Here is an 11734-nt window from a genome sequence, read left to right as displayed (position 1 = left end):
GGAGCCAAAGATAAGCTACTTGTTGCAATAGAAGAGGCTCGATCGGGGGTGTTCGAGCCCAACAGAGAGAACGACGAGCTTACGCGTGCCCTGGGAAATCCTGAACGCCCGGGAAGAACACGAGGCAAGGGCGCTATTCCGTGGTATGAGGGGTTTTCGGACTGGAACGCTGACTACAGAACCCGTGCGAGAAAGAAGATTGCGGAGGAGAAGAAGAGGAAGATGGAGGATGAGCAGAGGAAGCTGGACTATGAACGCCTTCAGGGCCTAGAATCAGTGCACGCGGACTTGGCAGTCAAATTCTAGTGGCAGCAGGAGCAGATCGACTCACTTAGCCAGCAAAGAGGGTTTCAGCAGCTGCAGCAGCTAGCGGATGATCCAGCATTGGATAGCACCATCCCATCCATGCCGAGAAGCAGCGTGGGTTCCGCCCCGGGCGACGCATTGCTGGATAGCTACCTAGTGGATGACATCATGGAGAACACTAACTGCGAGCTACACTTTAAAATGAAGAACATATCCATGAAGGTGGCGGACGCCGTTGCTTTTACAAATCCCCCCGAGGCAACCTTCCATTGCAACCCGATTCCAGCGGGCTATGCTCGTGTCTTGGTTGATGAGGTGGTGGACCAATATTCGGGGCTAGAGCTTGACATTCCTGGACGTGACGAGGAGCACACACCGGGGGAGGCCAACCATCGTATCATCCTATGGAGAAAGGATTGCATCATCTTTCAAAGGCCACCGACACCGCGTCATCCGACTCCTCGTCGAAGTCCGCCACTGAGTCAACAGACTCCCGCTCCTCCAAGTCCACAAAAGCGCCAGGCCACTCCTCCTCCAAGTCCAGCACAGCTTCAGGCCACTCCTCCTCCTCCAAGTCCGGCAAAGCGTCAGGCCACTCCTCCTCCAAGTCCGGCACCGCTTCAGGCCACTCCTCCTCCAACTCAGCCACGTCAGCCGTCTTCGTCGCCTCAGCAATCATGGAAGAGAGCCTCCTCAGCTTTGGTACGTAGCGGTACAAGTCGAGGTAGTAATGGAGGTACAGGCAGAGGCAAGCGATTTCAATATGGTCCAAGCAGCCTCGCCCCTCTTCCGCAGAGGCCTTACGACAAGTCCGAGGAGGAAAACGCAGCCATATCGAAGGCCGAGGTGGAAGCCCATTTTGCACCGAAATCGCCACCGCCGCCAAGGGAGAAAGTGCCTGAGGAAAAGATTGACCACTTCATTCGTATGGCTAGAGCACTAACTCCCAAGCCTGTTGACACAGACTATGAGCGCCACCTCAGGAAGTTAAATCGAGCACGTCTATAGAAAGAGGCGAGCTCGAGCAAATCAGCTGGCAAAAGCAGCGGTAAAACCGTTCCCCAGCTGGGAGAACAGGCGGCGCAATCAATCCCCCCGCTTGTTGTGCCAACAACACATGAGAGTACGCGCGCCCAATATTATTGTGGGCAAACCATTAACGTTCCCGGGCTCGGCGATGTGGTAATAACCGAGGAGCATATTGAGCAGGCTAAAAGCCTCATGATTACTGTTGGACAACTCCTCAATATCAAGCCCATGTCTCTAATTATAGAGGAGGAAATAAAACGGAAATATGTCCGGGGCCAACCTTTGGTCGAGCCAGACGAGGTCAAGAAGCTCCCAACGAGAATGTATGAATTGCATCAATGGTCCATGGACATTACCAAGATTTTCAATCGAGAGTCCCTCATGGTGAATGTCAAGAAAGATCATTACTGCCATGAGAAAGATGTGTCCGTTGAGTATTCAGAACTATTTCAGTTATACAATCAAGACGCGCTCGACAAATCTATCGTCAGTTGCTATTGTCTGTAAGTGATTTCTTTCTGTAATTTAAGTTTCAAGCTAGCTGTAGTGATCATTTTGATCAATCATTACCTGTAATTATCCTCACTATATTCTTTTCTGTCGTATTATGCAGGATGAAGATTTATGAAATGAAAAAAGGTGGACGCTATGGCATTGGGTTCGTTGACCCAAATACCATTAATGAATACACATGGAAATTAGATCCATATTATGAAAAAAGTGTAGAGGAAAGCATGCTAGAGTTCTTCAAGCGCCTCAAATACAATGAAGATATACTACTTCCTTACAACTTCGAGTGAGTCACACTGTCTTGTACTACAAATTCTGTTTTTGCCTACTAGCTAGCTACATGTTTTTGCTTATATATGCCCGCTTAATTAAGACATGCAAACGTGCGTGCATGCAGATTTCACTGGATCTTGTTAATCATTAAAGTTGATGAAGGAACAGTTGAAGTACTAGACTCACTACTTAAGAAAGCAAGTGACTACACCATCGTGAAGGGGATAGTCAATAGGTAATTTCAATCATTATTGTATTTCATCATTTCCTGATAACAACTATTTAATAACCCATTTATTCATTTTCTTTGTCGGCGGGCAGGGTTTGGGCAAAGTTCATCAGCGTCACTCCAGGCCAATGGAGACGAAATCTGAAATGGTATCGACCCAAGGTAAGTAATTAAGTAGTACTAGCTAGCTGCCATCTCTTTAATTATCATGCTTGATTAATTATTATCTGATCAAATTCCATTCTCGTAAAGGCCCTGAAGCAGGCACCGGGGAATAATCTGTGTGCATACTACGTTTGCGAGAACATTCACATGATGGCGTCCGAAAGGAGCAGATCTCAAAGACAGGAGTGAGTACGTTTGTCAGAACACTATTCACAATTTTTACACCATTATTGGTATCTAGTCACACAACTAATACACATGCATATTGATCTCCTTCTTAACAGTTCAAAGAGGTGCGGGAGCAGCTCCTAGCAGAGGACCGCATAGAAGCAATTCAAGAGGAAATAGCGGGATTTTTGCTTGACCAGGTCATAGATCCCAAAGGAGAATACTTTTACCTGCCACCGCCCCCATGAACCACTTCCAATTGTTATCGTGCTCCGAAGGCACCAATTAGGCTAATGCCACTGGCTCCGAAGGCACCAATTAGGAGAAATTGTATATAGCTACCTAATTGTATACATATATACATGTGTGTATATATGTGTGAATTAATGGTGGTTGTGAGACATTCGATGATATATATATATATATATATATATATATATATATATATATATATATATGATCGGTTCTACTAGAAATTCTATTTATATATATGCATAACGTGTACAATATGTAGCATCGTAAGATACTAGCAAACGAAAAAGAATTAAATGGAAAACACAAAATTAAATGAAAAAGAAATCATAAACCCAAAACCCCCCCAACCTTTTAATACCGGTTGGTGTCACCAACCGGTACTAAAGGGCTCCGTGCCACCGGAGCTGGCTCGTGCCACATGGTTGCCCTTTAGCACCGGTTCATGCTGAACTGGTACTAAAGGTGGGGACCTTTAGTGCCCACACTTTAGTGCCGGTTACTGAACCGGGACTAAAGGGCCTTACGAACCGGTGCTATTGCCCGGTTCTGCACTAGTGGTCGCAGGTGCTTCCGATAAGCCTGATCGTTGTCGTGCCTTGCGATTTGATGTTGTAAAGCGACTGCCCGGTGAGCTGAACCCCATTGCCTAGCTTGAGCGTCGATGGGAAGACGCAGTCCAGGGTGGCTGTGCACAATGTGGTCATCCACGGCGCGGCATTGGACACCGTCAACGCGTTCGACCCGCTATTGCCCGCCGCCAGGACCACAAACACGCCCGCCCGGACCACGCCGAACGTGGCGACCGCCAACGCGTCGTCGTAGAAGGGCGTCGGCAGTGGTATAGCCAGGATTTTTGGCCAGGGTGGTCCAATTGATATATACAATATTTATAATAAAAATATGACATACCAATATATTTAGGAAGAGTTATATGTATGTTAAGATGAGGGGGCTTGGATAGAAAATTGTATAGCCTTCGCTAAATAGCTGCTGGCAAGGCATCACAGTCGATTAGGTCACACATAGCAGCAGTTCAAGCCTTCAAGTCCACTGCAAGGCTGCTGGCATGGCATCACACATAGACAGACATACTTGACATGCTACTAGAGAGAGAAATCAATCACTTTGATTGGAAGGCCAAGGCTGCTGGCCGGCTGGCTCGCATGCATCAATAGCCTAACGCCACCGGGCTTCTGACATGGTGCTTCTTGCCCTTCCAAACGGTCTCGCCAGACTCCCACATCCCGGTCGGCTTCACCGCCTCGGTCCTGATGAAGTCGACAATGTACTTGTTATGCTCCATGTAGTTGCTGAACGTGAGCTGCGTCGGGGTGACGGTGACCGCGACCCCGTTCGGCGCGGTCACTGTGACCTCGTAAGTCTCTTCTGTCCGGGAGACCGACGTGAGCGTCCTGCGGATCCTGCGCATGACGACGCTGCCGTCGAAGAGGACCACCGTTGACGGGTAGTTAAGGTCATTGGCGTAGCCAGGATTTTCGGCCAGGGTGGTCCAATTGATATATACACTATTTATATTAAAAATATGACAAACCAATATATTTAGGAAGAGCTATGTGTGTTAAGATGACAGGGCCAATGCCCCTCCCCCTCCCCCAGCATTAAAATTATTTTCGAAAAAATAATGTAAGGACTTGGATAGGAAATTTTATAGCCTTCGCCCCCCCCCCCAAACACTCATGGTTCGTGCCCTCCACGGGAAGAGATATAGGATCTGTCTGGTTTGGCACTCCGAGCAATCCAACAAAAAAATTGACGTTGACTTCAATGTTGGCCTCTATTTGGACCTTATTTAATCTATTGGTTCGCCCTAGCCATAACAACTTTTCCTGTTGGTTTCTAAGCCAATGACCGGCGGCAGAATCCTCTACCAATTATTTGATGCACCAATATAGGCATATAGCGAGTACAGGAAGGATCCAAACTGACTTGTCATCTTGCTCCACCATTGCATGCTAGTATAGAATTTATCAATAACTAGTTGTCAACCCGTGCATCCGCACGGGCTAGTCATCTTGGAAAGGCATGTATATATTAATAGCTTATTTGATACATAGACACTTACATATTTAAATATAAAGAAATCCAGTATGAATCTATTAAATATTAGGATTAAAATCATCAAACATTTCTTACCATATGTCAATATGTCTGAGATTGGTTAGTTGAAAGAAAAACATAAGTAAATGTTAGGTGAATTTTGGAGAAATATCCAACTTTAAACGTACACTAATCATATATCCACGTTTCATGATCAAAATGTAACGGAAAATGCATTTTCAACTATGTTTGCAAAGTAGAATAAATATGTTGGAAAATAATTTCATTGTTTTGGCCTTTATGAGATATTTTTCACTCTCGAATGTATTGTTGGAGCCTCATTTTAGATATCCTTATTTTACTTGTCCCCATGATGTGGAAAATAAACAATTTTTTTCTTTGTAATGCAAACAGTAGACAACCATAAAATGGTTTGCGGAGCATGAATATCCAATATACAAAGAAAAATGAACGTAACTTATTAGCAACCATTGTATCATATTAAGATTTCAAAGAAACGTAATGACATTGTAAAAAAAGTCAGGCGATAAACTGAAAACAATTGATCACGTGATGTTAACACATGTACCTCATTTATTGTATTACGTTTTCTTGCTTTGCAAATGAGCAATGACATACTAATTAAGAGGTACTATGATACAAAAATTACCAGGTGATTCCACGTGTTCATTTTTTACCATCTGACGGATATCAAATATATGAAAAATTGTAGGCAGAAAAGCAAAGCAGGCATTAGTTTGTACAAACATAATTCAGAAGACAACTATTTACCCATAGCATCCGTATATCCATAGTCATTACAATCAGATGATTTTAAAATATTTAATTGATATTTGGAAAAATATATTAGGTAATTATACTCGCTATATACTCAAAAAATGAACTGTTTTGACTCATTATCATCATCAAGTAAAAGATCCACAAAAGGTATTCACACAAAAAATAAACTACCTAAACAAAATTTGATAAGGCTATCTCTAAACAAAATATAAGCAGGATTAGCACTGCATCAACATTAGTAACCGTTTTTTCTAAAAAAATAGTGTACCGTAGATAGGGACTGACAATCAATTAGTAAGTTACATAAACTATTCTACGTATGGTCGGATCAATTGACAAAAGAATTCTCCTTATTAATGTTTCAATATACGCAAGGCTGAAATAAAATGGAAGCTAAAGCAACAATTTTAATCCGGAGCATAGCTAAAATAGCTGCAGTTTTGTTATCCAAAAGGGAAATTTCTGTATTGAATGAAAACAAAAAACATGATTAGTGTTGGCTAATACATAAAGAGTAGATCATTTAATAATGCGAGCAAATTCCTAGCAGGTGTAGCAGAACACGCTAGATTTAGCATTAGGTAGAATAGCTTCGATAGGGATTTTGTTTCTCCGTCAAGCACAAAGGTCTATAAATATGGAAATGCAGCATGAGAAAGGTAAACCAATGAAGCTAGTACGTGTGCCATTTTTATTTGGCAGCTTTGTCCGCAATACACATAAATAAAAAATTAAGAAAGTACACCTCTTGTATGGATTGCTTTATTTATGTGGCTGAAGTCAGAACTAAACCACTGAAATGGCATCCTTTATAACCTGAAGAGTACACATAATGGATCAAAATATGACCTCAAATTATCATCTAAATCTCTGCTAACTGAACAGAGCATAACAGTAAATCTAATGGAGATATTTAGAAAAGATAAATATGTTTTCATCTATCCAAATTACAAATACTCAGTACATATCTATTGTACTTCATGGGAAACAAACTAACCAAAAAGATAGAACCTGCGGTAGAATTTATAGAAGAGAAAAGTATATTTTTCGTCCCTCAACTTTAGGTGAAGTCTAAATTTGGTCCCTCAACTCCGAAACCGGACAACTTGCACCCCCAACTAACGAAACCGGACAAGGTTCGTCCCTGCTCTCGATTTTGACCGGTTTTAGTGCTGACTGACCCCGGTTTTGACCCGTGCTCACTCAAATTCGTCTAATTTTTTCATATCCATGAACTTTTTGAAATTTGTGTACTGTTTTCAAATCAGTGTATTTTTTCAAGTTCGTGTGATTTTATCAAATCCAAGTATTTTTTTTCAAATCTATGAAGTGTTTTTGAATTTCGCGTACTTGTTTCAAATCCGCATACTTTGTAAAGTTGGTGTATTTTTTTAATCCATGGTCCTTTTCCAATCCATGAACTTTGTTTGAAATTCAGATACTTGTTTCAAGTTGACATAATTTTTCAACTCCACAATTTTTTTTTCTATTTTGCGTGAAAGAAATTCAAATCCGCGTACGTTTTCAAGTTCGCATAAAATTTTCAAATCCAAAAAAATGTACGCGAATATGAATAAGTACGTCAATTTTAGAAAATTACACGAATTTGAAAAAACCACATGAACTTTAAAAAAGTACACGGATTTAAAAAATATGTGTACTTGGAAAAAGTACGCGGATTTGGAAAAAGTACACCATTTTTTTTAAAGTTCACGTACTTGAAAAAGTACCCGAATTTGAAAACATTAAGCGGAATTAGAAAATGTACGCGGATTTGAGTCGGCACAGTCAAAACCGGGGTGTGACAACACCAAAACCGGTCAAAAACCGTGACTAGGGATGAATCTTGTCCGGTTTCAGTAGTTAAAGATGCAAGTTGTCCGGTTTTGAAGTTAAGGGACCAAATCTAGACTTCACGAAGAATTGAGGGATGAAAAGTATACTTTTCTCTTTATAGAATACACACAGTGAACAGTGACCTGGTGGCTGCCATAAGCATTGGTTGTGGAGGCTCTTTTTCACACAGGAATCAATTAATCCACTTACCTGCTTGCACAGCCGGCTTGTGTACATGTCATTGTGCATGTTGCTGTTGACTAAAGCATCCGCCGTCAATGAATTCTAGGATTGAGTCTTGCTACATACCTGCGGAAAGTTGTACCTATGCAGTTCTGCAGCCGGCAAGTAATCAACAGAGTAATCGGCAAGGACAATAATATATGCTTCACGTCAGCTACAAAAAGATATAATTCATGTACAGATCTGGCATTGGCACATTGAACGTACAAAACATGTGTTATGCATTATACAAACTTTACTTTTGATCACACTGGATTGAGAATTACCTGTAAGTGTAACGATTAAGCACAACGTTGAACAAAGCAAGATTGGCCGGCTGATAAACTGCTAGCTATATCTTTGCTTAGGGCATCTGCGAGAAATTGCTTGACCTGGCACTACTACAGGAGCCCATCCAATTTGTCTCAACATTCATGATCCTGATGCCATAGTTGCTCCTATTGCTGCAGCCTTTTGCATTGGATTTTTCTCCTGTCCATTAATTTGGCTGCAAGACCAATCAATTGAGGGGGGAAATGAAAGACTCTGGCTCTGTGAGGGAGTTAAAGTTTCTACGTAATATGGATATATGACTCGATGACTTACACAATCAACCTCCATGGTATGTCCCTCCTTTTGTTAAGAAAAAATAGAAATTAGATGAACATATAAAGGTTGTAAAGCGGAGTAATTAGTTGAGTATCACGTTCATACATTCTTGGCCTTCTTGCATTGACTCCTTTGAACCTCACCTTGACACGAAAATACAACATGATGAAGGTCTCTGGTGTTGACTGACCCCATGTGTATTTTCAGTTCAGTACAACAGGTCCATGTTGTACATAGACATGGTCTTTTCATTTTGAATGTGACAGATGGCTGGGCACACATTTAAAATTTCCTTCCAAACTTTTTGATGCTCAGAAATTGTTGTTTCTTCTTGTGGTCTCAGTTAGCCTCCGAAAAGGATTAAAGTTGGGTTACCTACGCTTTCCATGTCTGATGCGTCTGTGTGCTTGACGGCCTGCTGTACGATCGATGGTATCGCAATGCTTGTTAAAGTCTAACCTCAATCTGATCAGATGATGCCACAATGGCGTAAGGCGACCAGCACGACTCCATGCTAGGTGATTATGACTTGGCGGCTAGGGCTTATATCTTTTCGTCATGACAGACAAACAGAGACAGTTTGGTGTGCTTGTGTATTGTGCTCTCGCTGTCCATACGGAACCTAGGTTTTCAGTGTAGGCACGGATAAGAGATGAGATAGACGGCAAAACGAATAAAACCCATGCTTTAAAAAAGTTGACCATGCTACTCGTGGATGCATCATTCAAAAGTAATAAGGTAAAAAGCAAAAAATTAAAGCAGATGCATGCAGAATAATAACCATCCTCCGAGCTTTGGCATTAGCACGTGTATAGTTGTTTAAATCAAACCTACATGCATGGCGTCAGCATTCACATACAGAGGACCGAGCCGGTGGTGTCCAACGACATACAAAAGGAGCTCCTGTAGCTGACCGGCACTCACCTTCACGCCTTCACCATGATTGGGTATTCTGATCAAACACGTGCATTCGTAACTGGCAGAACGATGGTAGAGCTTTTCTATTTCACTATACACGTACGTAACCAGAAAACTTCTTAAGGCAAGACATGATTTAGTTACTATGTTTCCAGTCGTGCATATCTTAATCAACACTGAAATATAGATTGATGATTTTCTGGTTTGCAGTTCACATACTTTGACAAAAAGATGATTGTTTTATCGGCATACCTGATCGCTGCCCTAGCTGTAGTGGCCAGTCAGTGTTGCCGGCAAATCATGTCGTGTGGCACTTCTACACTTCCTCCATGGATGTTGGCGCTAGCGCAAAAGCTGTGCTGCGTGCCGGTGTTCCCTGGATTTGCCTCTGGTCATCGTGACCGCGAGATCCAGCAGGTCGCAGGAGTTGGAAGTTGAAAGCGACGAAAGGTAGAACGGCGATGCAATCATATACGTGGCTGTATTGTTTTAGAAATTTTTTAGGGTTTGTATCGTTGTTAGATGGACAAAGGGCGTGGGAGTTAAACTGGGCCGGTCCAGATGAACATAGGGCACAGGTGGAAGTTAAATTGGGCCTTTACGTGGTAGTATTGGACAACATGTCCTCGACGTGAGAGATTGATGGGCCCGTAAAATCTAATTAACGTGGTAATTTCTAGGGAGTCTGTAATTAGTATAGGTAGATGTATGTGGAAGTTTAATTTTTGCAGCAATTCTACAATAAAAATCGCTCATAGTTAAACCTTAAAACAAAATCATACTTTGAATTGAAAATTGAAATCATATTTTTAAATTGGAAAGGTGTGAAGTTGGTGGAGTTCCTGCCTCGGTGTTTAGCTCTACTCTGTGTATGCATTACTACCATCTGCCTCGCTAGCACTCTCCCGCCTTATGCCTACGTGGCGCAATGCGTCATCGGCTTATGTCACACTAAACGCTAGGGTTTGCCGTCGCGGTGTGGCCGGTTGGAGACTCCGAGTCATCAAGTCCATCCTCTAGGGTACAAAAAACCTGCTTTAAGCATACGAGGGAACATTTCTTGGATAAAGCGTACACCTAGAACGTAGGAAGTAACGAGTGAGTTAGTTATCGGATCCATAGTTTTTGGGCTTAGGCTTTAGATGTGCATTGTGGCCTGATTATTTTTTTCTTACAGGTATACTGAAATACCGGGCCGATGTACAGGGTGGTCCATGGACCACCCTGTCCACCCTCCAGCTATGCCACTGGTTAAGGTTGGCCGCTCCTCTCGGAGTCGCCGTGCTGGTGCACTTGAGGAAGTGGGGCTCGAAAGGCCGGATTTGCGCCGTCGTGTAGACAAAGCTCCAGAGGAAGTCGATGTAGTCCTGAGCGCCGGCGTCATACAACAGGCTCGGGTCCATGGCGAGCGTCGGGTGGACCATCCCTGAACCGGACACCAGGGGCATCGCCTCCATGTCGTTGCCGCTGTCCACGATGGGCAGATTCTTGTTGTCCAGCATCGTCGCAGTGGTCATCAACACCGAGCGGACCATCGCCGGTGTCCAATCACCGTGCTGCTTATTGATAAGCACCGCCACGCCGGCGGCGTGCGGGTACGCCATCGACGTGCCCGATATGATGTTGAAGGGGAACTGTTGATCCGTTCCCTCAACCGGCTTCTGGTTCCATGTTGCGAGAATGTTGACGCCAGGCGCGATGAGGTCCGGCTTGATGATCTCTGGGGTGAATCGGCTGGGGCCGCGGGAGGAGAACCCGGCCACCAACGGTGCATGGCTCGCATGGACCCGGTCACCGTGTCGCATGTGAAGCCAAAGGCCGCGATGAGGTAGGGTGTGGCCGACACGTACTGCTCCAAGGTCTTCCCGGCCGTGTAGCTAAGCTTGAGCCCGGGCATGTCGAACGGCTCCGCCATCACCGCTTCTCCCCATCGCTCGATTGGCTCCATGGTGACCATGTCGGCGCCCCCGGCTCGCTGGACATACCTGCCGGTATAGGCTCCCGCTCGGGCCATGACGGAGCACACCACCACCCTGCCCATGACCTGGTCGAGCGTCATATCTTCGGTGTCGCAGGTGCTTCCGATAAGCCCGATCTCCGTCGTGCCTTGCGATTTGATGTTGTAAAGCGACTGCCCGGTGAGCTGAACCCCGTTGCCTAGCTTGAGTGTCGACGGCAAGACGCGGTCCAGGGTGGCCGTGCCCACTCTGGTCATCCACGGCGCGGCATTGCACACCGTGGACGTGTTCGGCCTGCTATTGCCCGCCGCCAGGACCACGAACACACCCGCCCGAACCACGCCGAACGTGGCGACCGCCAACGCGTCGTCGTCGAAGGGCGTCAGCAGTGGCGTAG

At 44.2% G+C, this 11734-nt stretch overlaps 1 pseudogene; it reads right to left on the bottom strand.

The window, feature by feature from the left end:
• Positions 1-4103: 4103 nt before the first annotated feature.
• LOC123172809 (subtilisin-like protease SBT1.3) overlaps positions 4104-11734 on the bottom strand; it is a 10536-nt pseudogene continuing 2905 nt past the window's right edge.

Source organism: Triticum aestivum, unplaced genomic scaffold, assembly GCF_018294505.1.
Source record: "Triticum aestivum cultivar Chinese Spring unplaced genomic scaffold, IWGSC CS RefSeq v2.1 scaffold45988, whole genome shotgun sequence".
Taxonomy (NCBI): Eukaryota; Viridiplantae; Streptophyta; class Magnoliopsida; order Poales; family Poaceae; genus Triticum; species Triticum aestivum.
Note: the sequence above shows the minus strand (reverse complement) of the source record. Positions and strands in the feature narration are given on the sequence as shown.